This window comes from Nelumbo lutea, chromosome 7 (assembly GCF_056320005.1).
Source record: "Nelumbo lutea isolate HS-2025 chromosome 7, American lotus-T2T, whole genome shotgun sequence".
Classification (NCBI taxonomy): Eukaryota; Viridiplantae; Streptophyta; class Magnoliopsida; order Proteales; family Nelumbonaceae; genus Nelumbo; species Nelumbo lutea.
The window spans coordinates 36,781,349-36,793,401 of record NC_142690.1 but is presented as its reverse complement, the minus strand read 5'-3'; the positions used below and the strand labels follow the sequence as shown (position 1 = coordinate 36,793,401).

Genomic DNA, 12,053 nt, shown 5'->3' with positions numbered 1-12,053 from the left:
ATAGGCCACGAAGTTGAGCTGTTACCCGCACTAAGTCAAGTCCACGTGTCACCGTTTTGTAGATCGGGCCAAATCATCTTTCATCAATTTCCTTCTCGATCGAGTGAAAGGCCATGCAGATCGCTTCAATTTGTGGCCCCAGCCGTTGTGGAGATGGCCCCAACCGTGGCAGGCAGATGCTCTATATACTAATGGTAGAACACTAAAATATAATGAATAAATGAATGTGTCGTGATTATCAGCACCGACGGGGATAACAACGAAAAGAAAAAGGATAAAATAGTCTGAATATCATTATAAAGGTTAGTTTTGGCATTGTAAAATTATCTAAAATGCACCTTATCTCAGGTGAAGGTCCTGACTCATGGTGTATTAACGCTAGGTACCGAATTGTCGCACAAGTTGTAATATTAAATTATTGTATTTTAAAATTGAGGGACAAAATTATCATTCGAACCAAAAATACAGATACTGATCATGAATTTTTCCATAAAAAATGAATCGATTAAGTTTTGTGTTTGATTTTTATATTTTATTCAAGAGCAACTGTAAAATGACATACTTAATATATAACTAAAAAATCAGGGGAGCTTTACCTTTTGCAAAATTGATACTATAGAAGAACAAACTAGATGTTATTAAGAAACTACTGAATCTGAAAATTAATGTAACGAGATTTCAGATGTTTTGACAATACAAGTATATGTTTTTATAGGAGATATAAGATTGGAAAACTTCCACAGTAAGGTGTATTTTAATTCACTTTCAGAAGGGAGAGAAGGACCATTAATGGCAGGTATAAAACATCAAAACCTAACCCGTCTTGTCAGGTGCAACTTCAATGGTCATTAATTTCAAACTTGGGTGCTTGACTTTTGGCTTTGTTTGGACAAAGAAACTAAAGTTTTTAGTTATACTGTGTTTGGTTTCAAGAGAGTGAAAAGAAAGTTGAGGACAAATTACATTCTAGAAACTATTTAAAAAAGGCTCCCTTAACTCTCCATTTCTCTCGTTTTTTATCAAACCAAACACAGACCGAAGGTTGAATAGGATCACATGAAATCATTGTCTTATTTTATGTGAATCGTTTACCTTAGCCCAAAATTTCACTGTTTTAGGTTTTGAGACCTGGAGAAAGTGCAGAGCTTGAGCAACAGAGAAACAGAGAGAGAGGTGGTGAAAGAGTCCCTGCATTATTATAAGTAATAAAGTGAGGTGCGCACATAAACTCTATTCTCATTCATTTTCTATGCAACTCTTCTCTTTATTGTCTTTTGATTTTATTATATACTGGGTTCTCTTAGAACATAAAAACGTCTTCAACATTTTCCGGCATCAAAAATTTGTTTGAGAAAGCTAAGGATATTTTAATTAGCATCGTAACATATTTAGTGAAGGATTACTCGAGAATTTTTTCACTGAAGGTTAGGTGGGTTGTCTTTTTAATTTCAATTATAACATGAGAACAAAATATCTGTGAGGAGATTCAGAAATCGCCTATTACAGCTGAGAGGGGAGAAATTATTAGAGGTGATGTTAAAATCTTGAGAAAGATGTTGACAGTATGATAAAAAACAGAAGTAAGATGTTAGCACATGGCAACAGTACGTCGCCTTCTTGGCTCATTATTTGTAAACTGTGAAATTGAGAAGTAGAAAAAGATGGAGCCCAACGATTTCATTTGAACAAAGTTCTATAACGTATATAATTCAGCCCCTCCAATGATATTCCAAAGTTAAGCATGGAGAACATCTCATCCTCTGCATACTATTACGCAGGGGGAGATGTTCCCAATTCACGGGGATAGTGTATTGTGGGCAAGAGATTCGGAGTCTTCCAAAAAGTCTAGCTCATATATTCTTCACTCTGCACATCTTAATAAACTTCCTATCATATTGGGAACTTTAAAACCATTTATCAAAGTACATGTATAGATGTGCTTTAACTTGCTCCGGAGCATATTCAAATGGCGTCGAGTTTTACTAGCTTCCAGGAAGATCCTATGGTCGATAAACTCAGGACTCAGCTAGGAGTAATCCACCCTATTCCCTCTCCTCCAATCAACAAGAATGTGGTGGGTCTTTTTTGTCTTCTTTTTCTTTGTTGGGGTTGTCTTTGATAAGCTGTGGACATTAAAGAAGAGAAATAAACAGAGCCTTGATGCTTGGACTGGTATTTGGCCACAGTGCCTACAAGCTTTTCTTTGTTCCTCAAGAAGGATTTACAAAGAAAAGAGTCTGTGGAATGGGTGAACATGGTTCTCAGAAAACTATGTAAGGTGTAGAGATCTAGTATTGAGAATTGGATCATTGGGTTGCTTCAGCCGGCCATTGATAATCTAAAGAAACCCAATTGGATCATTGGGTTGCGTCAACTTGGAGGCTTGTTATCTGTCGTCTTCCCCTATTATGATTAGTTATTTATTATTATTATTATTATTATTATTATTATTATTATTAATTGGATCCACATGGCAGCCCATGTGGGCTGTAGTTGAAATGTACATTATAACATGTGAAAACCATTGTATATATGTATGAGTGGAGTGAGGGATAAAATTGTCATTTGTGTCAATATAAGCATTTATGGGGAAAGTAGTATACCAAACATTCCCACCCCAATAGATGCTTAAAAACATAATAGGTGATTTGAAAAGTGGGTTACCAAACATTCTTAAGTGGTTATTAAAATAAGTACTTCTTAGAAATACTTCTTTTAACAAGTACTTAATCATCAAACAGGGCCTAAGTGGAAGTTGCTACCAAATGGAGATTCTGCTATGCGCCTTCTCTTTCACAAGCTTGGAGTCCTCAAATTTGCTTTGGATAATAAGATTAGTAAGGTCTGAGCAATTCGGCACACTAATTATTTCAGAAGTTCCAAGAATTCTATACATTAGACACCAAATCTTGAAAGGGGTAGCTCTAAAGAAGACCCTAGACTTTTGGAGATTTATTCTCTGCCCAAGGCAAGCACTAAACACTTGAAGAATATTATTTATAGCTAGGCAAACTATCATCGGAAAAAGGAGGTGGGAGATGATAGGCCCCCTAAGAGATTTACGATTCTTGGATTTGACCAGAATGAATAGCATCATTAGTCATAAAAGAGAAAACTTGAGCACTATCGATAAAGAAACAAGGCGAGAGGGGGTATCCTTGCCTTATGCCTTTCGAACACTAGAAAGAACCCTATTGGGTGCCATTCAGTAAGAGGGAAAAGTGGATCAAAGATAGGCAACTGGAAATGAGTTATAGCCAGTGATCACTAAACCCCACCTGCTAGAGAATAGGCAAGGTAAACTCCCATTCCAAATCGTCATAAGCCCACTGAATGTCCAATTTAATATCCGTATACAAGCATTTGCACTTTCTTTTAGTCTTTAGGCCTTGTAGGCAAGCATGATATTACCTAAGATGAGGCGATCCTAAACGAAGGCACTCTGATGCCTCATTAACTAACAATGGAAACCAAGGCCTAATTCTGTACACTAGACATTTTGCTAGAATTCTATAAGAAGTATTCGTAAAACTAATTAGGTGGAAGTGGAAGATCTCATGGGTAGAGAGGGTCGCTTCAAATGCAATACAGTGAAAGTTGGTTCATTTTAGCAAGGTTTCTGCTTTAGTAAAACAGTCCTACATAGCTCTAATTATGCAATTCCTCTACAATAGGCTAGACGTGTTGGTAGAAAATGGTAAGAAAGTTGTCAAGCCTTGGTTCTTTCGTTGCTTCCATTTCAAAATTTGTAGATCTAATTTCATCTAGCAGTAATGAAAAATGTAGCATCTCTTGTGTTTCTTCAGAAAGAGAGTAAGGGACCATAGATAGATCATGAGGAATGCCATTATTCTAAGATTGGAAAATAGAGAAGAAATTATCAATAAGCACTTGAAAATGTTGAATGTTTTTGGTAAGCTAGCTCCTGTCCTCAGTCTTAAGCATAAAAGTGCGATTGAAAAGATGCCTCTATATTATCATCAACTATAAGAACTTTGTATTAAGATCACCTTCTTTGAGCCATTGGGTACAGGAATTTGCTACCAATGGCTCTACTCTTGCTTCTTTCCTCAAATAAAACATTCTTTACAAGTCAAAGTAGGTTTACATTTTCTTGAGGCGTTGGAAGATTTTAATATGACTAAAATCCTTAGTATTCTGCTCTCTAAGTCTAGCTCTACATCTTCTCAACTTAATACCCACCATCTCTATTTATAACTAAAATCCAAGATATCATTACTTCTCAGCTGGGGTGGGTTACCCACATTTAGGGGTGGCAATTGGGCGGGTTGGGTTGGGTTTGGTTTGGGCTGAGTTTCAACCCAATCTATCTAACCCGCCAACCCATTAATGACCCAGTTATATAAAATTAAATGGGTTGGGTTCAATCCAAACCCGCTTTAACCCAATCCAACCCGCCCAAACCCATTAATCTTATATTTATGGACTTAAAAAACAAACTCTCTCTCTCTCTCTCTCTTAACAAATATGTTGGTTGTAGCTTGGTGGTTATTGTACTTATTATTTACATAAGTGGTGAAGGTTCAAATCACATTATATGCATGTTATTTTTACACAAGTGGCAAAGCCATTTGACTATGTTCGAATTTCGGGTTTGACCGAACCACTTAGGTTCAAACTGATCAGAAAAACTTAAACCACTTAGGTTCAAGGGTGATTGAACCGTTTAGATATGGATCTTCGGTCGGACCAGACCAGATTGGACTGGCTTAGTCAATGGTGGATTGACTTGGATTGGACCATATCAGGTTTGCACATGGGTTCGGTGAAGGGATGAGAGATCCATCCCATAGACGCCCAAAGATTGCGGAATAAGGGGGCGAATTTCAAAATTTTTTCTCTCCCTTCAACTGGGAATCACATTTTTTATTTAGAAAATCATATTTTCAAGGATCATTCCTGAACCTTAAACTGAATCAGATCTGAACCAAAAGGAATAGGAGAGAATTATACCTGATACGGAGAAGTAATATCTCCCAACGAAGGTGTTCACGCCCAAGGAAGGATCCAAAGACTGCTCCCACTGAAGATGGCGCAGTGCAGGATGGATCAAAATCAACAATGTTCTTCCCAAGAACTTTGTCCTTCGCAAGAATCAGTAGAATGGTACATGAGCACAACTTCATTTTCAATCCTTTCTCAAAGAACTGATGTCAAGATCCAATCTTGACTTCTCCCACAACTGGAGATCGAACTGGCAAACAGGGCGGCAAGAATAGGGAGGCGGCAAGAGAGTATTCGCAGGGTGCAGAATTCTCTCTTCTTGATTTCAGCACTAAAGAGGATCTGATGTATATCTCCTAAAGGCTGCCGCCCCCTCCTTCTTTTGTTAGCTTAAAAGATCAGCTTCTAATCCCATTAGGAGCTGTTTATCCAAATCATATTTGGATCAGCCTTCTCTTCTAGTGATAAGGATAAACCCTTATCTTATCTGCAGATTAGATTAGCTTTCTCCTAATCCCATTAGGAGGTTTCTAGATCTGAATCACATTCAGATCTAGACTCTCTGAGTGGATAGGATTAAGACCCTATCCTATTTGCTAATCCATCTCAGAATTCGCCCCTTTAATTAACTAAATAAATAGCCCAGTTCGAAATGGGCTTTAGGCCCATTAAGCTTATGTGCTCACTTAACCTTCCTAACTACTGCTTAGTTGGGCTTCCTTGTATGGTGTGGGACCCAAGCATTGATCTACACATCAGCCACATGGGTTCGGCCCAGCATTTGTTACAAGGCCTGGTCGAATACACTGTTAAAGACAGTGCACCCCCTGAAACCCATCGAATGGGCTCTATGGGCCCAACACTTACCCTAAGTGGTCCCTGGGCCAAGCCACCTTGTAACACCCAGGGACCGTGGGCAGATGCAAGATTAGCCCATCAGGTATTATCCTCAATGGTCTTACACTTAACCTCTCAGCCCTTAATGATCATACACTATCCGACAAGAGAGGACCTCTCCCTCAACTGCAAGGAACAGTGTTGCACTCTCTACTTATATGGATTCCGGGAATTAAAACCTTTTTGCAAACATTTTAGAAACCATAATATATATACTTTTATATCTCATATAAAATATACTTTGCAAAACAAATCTCAACGGTTGAAATCGGCTGCCAGCAGTCTTGGTTTCCAACAGTGAGAGTACATCCCCGATCATTACCTTTGTCCGACAAAGGGGCTGATCCTGTCACTATGATCACCCACTCAGATGAATTCTCGGATTGTCCCAACATGCCTAGGTTTTGACCCCCGCTAAGGATCTCACTAATTGGTACATCAAAGACAGTCCGATCCGACACCTAGTGCAGTATCATAATCAAGTCTAGGGGTCGGGTGTAACTTTCCAGTTTTTTCCATCAATTTCCAAGGTCTAGGGCATTACTAGAAATCTGGTCCAGTTCAAAGATTCAATTAATCCCATACTGTATGTGCCTAGGGTCTCACCCCAGTAGCTAAGACAAGTCACCCCAACCGACTTGATGGCACCACAGTGTCAGCCTTGTCAGGATAGGTCTCCGCAGACCGACCCATTGGCTATGAACATTCTAAACTAACACGAGTCTTTGTAAGTGTCCAGTTTAAGGGTATTACACAGAAACATACCAAGGGAACATGAATCAAATATGCACTTTTATTCATTTATAATAAACTCATAAAGTACATCAATTTTGATTGAAGCTAAGGGCATACAAAACTGTCTAGCATTCGGGACTGGACCGACTGACCCGAACCGGGTCCATGTAACTAAATCGGGTTGGGTCGTGTGAATATTTGTCAGATGGATGGTCCAGATTGGGCAAAGCACACGGAGGCTAAATCATCCCGCCCAAAACTGTTTCGAATTTGGATCGCCTCAGATTGAGTAATGGATTGATCACACAACCCACCAAGTAAATGGGCGGGTTGGGTGGGTTAGATATTGGGCGGATTGGGTGGATTCAGCGGGTTGGGTTAAAAATTGACACCCTTACCCACATTGTCTCAAAATGAAATGACCTCTTGCATAATCACCTAATGGTGTGGGTGTCCACAATCACTAGATTGTGGGGTTAGACCCCACTATGACTTCATTACATATAGTGGCCTCTAGAAAGGAGAACCTCCAATTGTTTGAGACAAAATCCTTGTTATTTCTTTCTTTGATGTCGTAAGCACCCACTCTGTGATTGTTCCAAATGAAAGGGACTCCACCGGTACCAATATCAATTAGTTGACGTATGTCAATAGCTTATTTGAACAAATGCCTACTACTAGTCTCACCAATTCAACCCCTTGCCTTTTCACAATTCTATTGGACTTTGTTGAAGTCTCCTATGATGATCCATGGGTGGTTAATTGACCTTATTACACTAGATAGATAGGTATTACCAACATTAAGGTCTCATTTGCTTGTCTAAGTCCATATAGATAAAGGAAAACTCCATAGAGAGTCCTTATCCTCGATATCTACCTGCACATCAATCAATTTATTGGAACTATAGTCACCTCCATGTGGATGGATTCTTTCTAAGCTAAGAGAAAACCCCTAGAGAAACCTTTAGGCTCAACCAAGAACAAGTAAAGAAAGCCTAGCCTCCATAGAACGATATCAAGGCATGGGATCAAATATGGTCCCTTAGGGCTCAAAGTACCTCGATCTGCCCTAGGCCTTGGTAGTTATAACTTAAGAGCCTTACTATTTTTGGAAACACTACTCCCTTGAGGCTGCCGCTAGAGATATGCAAGAAACTAAAGTTGTTATGGTACACTTTGGGGCCTTGACTTGGCCATTGTTCTTGCTCACCGAAGGCTAACCATCCTTGTGTTGACCATTCCCTTTCCACAGGTAAAATGTGTGGCAATATCTGATGCTTCTTTGAGAAAATAGGGTGGTCTACATCCCCTTGATTATTGACCGAAGATTTAGAGATTTTATTTCAACTAGAGATAGCTGAGCTTGGGTTGGGTGTTGGTGTGTTCGGAAGCGTGTCGTTAAACACTCCGGAACATCAGTTTAAACATTTATAATTTTTATCATTTCTCAAAAAACTACTAACGTAGTAAATGGGTGAGAACGGGTCGTATTCACAGGGAAGCAAAATATATACTTAGATTTGGGTAAGAGAATGCCATCAGGAATGGTAGAAAATACGAAAATAAAATCTATTATTGCTGAAATTAAATGTTTTGAATTTAAACAAGACAATAAATAAAAATCATAATTTAATAAAGTATGGGAATCAAGAAAGGAAATAAAATAAATAAATAAATAAATGATCCAGAATCCGGATCCGGTGGCAGTAGTTGCAGATCGGCCAGACAACTTGTAGAAACCCCTCCTAACAAGAACCGGGCGTTCGTCCTTTCTACAACCCTCGAACCCCTCGAGACACCTTAGCCTTGAATTGAACGAATTTAGATCTGCAAAATAGAGAAACAAACATAAATTAAATCTTAAAGACCGTAGAAATAAAAATAACATAAAAGAAAATAAAGAAAATAAAAGAATGGTTGATCAAATCTAGTGGCGGTAGTTGCAGAATGGTTGAACAGCTTGCAGGAACCCCTACTGACAAAATCTGGGCATTCTCCCATTTTCCAACCCTTGAACTCCTCAAGAAACCTTAGCCTTGTTAACTGGGTGAATTGACCAACCCCTTTTCCAGGGCCCCCGGGGCCTTTTTTATAGAGAATGGTGGATATAACTGGAACTAGAGAGAAAAGGGGGGATGGCAGCTGGGTCTTAGCAAAAATATGGGTGCCCTAGGGTTTAGAATGAAGGGTTAGGATGGTTCTAGGGTGATCCTAAGGTTGAGAAGAAAAGGAGAAGGCACCCGATATTATGTAAGGCTGAGATTTAACAGCTGAACGGTGAAAATTAGAAGTTAGGTGGCTCCTAGGGTTAGAATGCTAAAAAGAGAGTGCCCTAGAATGGATGGTGGAGATTAGAAGGGATGCAATGTGAAGATTTAGTAGTTAGGAGTGGCTAGGGTTTGTTAAGAGTGAAAATAATGGGTTAAAAAGCGCCCTAGTATTTGGTAAGGCGTGGGGAGCATGCTAATACAGTAGGAGGGGCGCCAAACTTGGTTTAGCAGCTTGGAGGCGCCCTCATGCTTTCAGTGTACAAAAACACCCCCTCTCTCAACTGGACTTCACACCAGCTTCCCAAAATTTGCATTTCAGCCATGAAAACTTTCCAATTTCCCCCAGAATTTGCACAAAGACCCTCAAATGTCACAGCAATGAATTTAACTGGGAAAATGACATTTTTTGACTATTCTAATGCCATAAATACCTCTGAAATGATGTCCTTAAGGCATCAAAATGCTGTTATCACACCCCCCAACTTAAACATTACTAGTCCCTTAGCAATGCAACCTTAAAATTACACTAATCATAGAGATCTTTCCCATCTCAAGATCATCCCTAAAAGAATTAGTCAAGCATCCTGATTCCAACGTTCTCAAACTCTGTATAGTTCAGTATTGGGCTTAGGGGGTAAAATCATCTTTTTTTTAATATTACAGAAACTTGGCTTAAAAATCATATTTACCCTTCCATTTGCAGACTGTCTTGATAATCTGAGATTGATTTTAAAATTAGACATATATTATTCTTATCATTTTTTTTACAGTGGATTTCTACCCTTGAACTTGATATGCATACTTATTTTTTGTTACCTTCCACCATTTTACGCGAATCTCAATACTTGCCTTAGGTGAAGAGATCTGGTTACTAAGTGTTAGGTGATTGTCTTTGCCATTCCCTTTTCCGTTTGACGTGAATCTCAATACTTTACTTAGGTGAAGAGACTCGGTTACTAAGTCTAGGGTGTCCAATGACCTTTTATTCTCTTTTTCTTTTTCTTTTTTTTTTTCGATACTGTGTTCATGGTAGTCCATTGTTTTTAACAATTTGAAGAGTTTTTGTCTAATTTCTCCAATTTTCTCTTCTTATCTTGGTAGGGGCAAACTTGGGAGTATTTTCCAATTTCTAAACGGCTTCGACAATATTCAAATTGCACAAATTTTGACTCCTATCACTTGCTACCAATTTCTACAAAATTCAATATTCTTTTATTAGTTTCCTCAACTTTTTCTATTTGGGAATCTCTTTTAATGGTAAATTTTAAAATTTTCAATGAAATTTTAATTGTAAATATTTAAAGGCTTAGCTTTTCAATTTTTTTCAATATATATATATATATATATATTTAATTTTTCTCTCTCTTTCCTCACCCCAACTTAAATGCCATTGTCCCCAATGGAATAACTAGACTGATGTAAAGAGGGCTTGGGCCAAAAGTAACAATTAATAGGTTTTCCAGGGGGGTTCAAGGTTTGCCACCTAGTCTTGAATCAAGAAAAGAAAAAGCTCAAATCCTAAAAGAAGAAAAACTAAAAATTACGTTGGGTTGCCTCCCAACCAGCACTAAGTTTAATGTCTTCAGCCGAACACAACTGGATCACCCAAACTAAAGGTTTCAACTCCTTCTATGCATGGTTTAAGCCTTTGGCCATTGACCTTGAACATGGTTCCATTCTTGGGATCAACTATTCTAACCGCACCATGCTAGAACACTTTATCAACAACAAACGACCCATCCCATCGGGATTTTAATTTACTTGGAAACAACCGTAGCCTAGAATTAAAGAGCCAAACTTTTTTACTAAGTTAATGTTTTTCGAGAGATGTTTTTATCATGAAACGCTTTTATTTTGGCTTTATAAATGCAATTCATAGGCTTCATTGCGAAGTTCTTCCAGCTCAATTGTAGAGCTCGGTGGGGTCCCAACTTGGGTTAGATCGAAGTTTTGATGGCCCAATAGGCCCGATGCTCTAATTCTAAAGGGAGATGATAAGCTTTGCTGAAGACTAGCCTATAAGGAGACATTCCAATGGGAGTTTTATATGTCGTCCGATAAGCCCAAAGTTCATCATCCAATCTGTCGGGTCTTTTCGGTCCAACCTAATAGATTTTTGCAGAATACTCTTAATTTCCTTATTGGAAACTTCCACTTGTCCATTTGTTTGGGGATGGTAGGGGGTTGCTATTTTATGAGTGATTCCGTATTTGCAGAGCAAAGCACGCGGGCACCCAAACCTAGAGAAAATGTTCTTTTGAACAAATTCCTTTACAACTTTGTTGCCATTGGTTTGGGTTGCTACCGCCACAATCCATTTTGACACATAATCAACAGCCACCAGGATGTATTCGTAACCAACGACGGCGGAAATGGTCCCATGAAATCAATACCCCAAACATCGAAGATTTCTATAGTTAGTGGCATCATATCCCTATGAGACATATTCCTGACAACCTAGCATCTTAGGCAATTTTTACTGAAAGCATGGGCATTCTTAAATAAACTTGGCCAATAAAAGCCACTTTGTAGTACTTTGGTCATCATTTTCTTCCTCGAAAAATGCCCCCCACAAACAAGAGTGTGACAAAAATTAAGGATACTTTGGTGTTTAGACTCGGGGACACATCTTCAGATTACTTGATCTGAACAGAGATGGAATAGCTCAGGGTCTTCTGAGAAATAGTATTTGAGATGTGAGAAGAATCTGTCGTTCTCATTCTTGGAGCACCCCTCAGGAATTTTACCCACCACTGTCATATGAGCAAACCCCGGAGGTGTGCTATGGGAGAACGTCAAGGGGTTTTTATCTGGAAAAGAGGAGTCATGGATAGGTTCACTCTTCTCAATTTGGATTCTGGACAGATGATCAACTACTACATTTTCAGAGCCCTTTTTATCTCGAATCTCAAGGTCAGATTCTTGTGAAAGAAGGATCCATCTGATGAGCCTAGGTTTGGCCTCTTTCTTAGACAACAAATGTCTTAAGGCCGAGTGATCAGAATAGACAACCACTTTGGTGCCCAATAGGTACGGGTGGAATATTTCCAGAGCAAACACTACAGCTAATAGTTCTTTCTCTGTGGTGGTATAATTCAATTGGTCTTCCGAGAGGGTACGACTTGCATATTAGATCACCACAGGACGTTTATCTACCCTTTGTCCCAGAACAACTCCGATGGCATA

General features: G+C 38.9%; 1 long non-coding RNA gene across 1 annotated transcript in view; it reads left to right on the top strand.

Annotated features, from left to right (window-relative positions):
* Positions 1-1,129: 1,129 nt before the first annotated feature.
* LOC148846108 (uncharacterized) overlaps positions 1,130-12,053 on the top strand; it is a 59,094-nt gene continuing 48,170 nt past the window's right edge. Inside the window, exon 1 of the long non-coding RNA XR_016101851.1 lies at positions 1,130-1,215. This is a non-coding gene — a long non-coding RNA (uncharacterized LOC148846108). The remainder of the gene's footprint in view (positions 1,216-12,053) is intronic.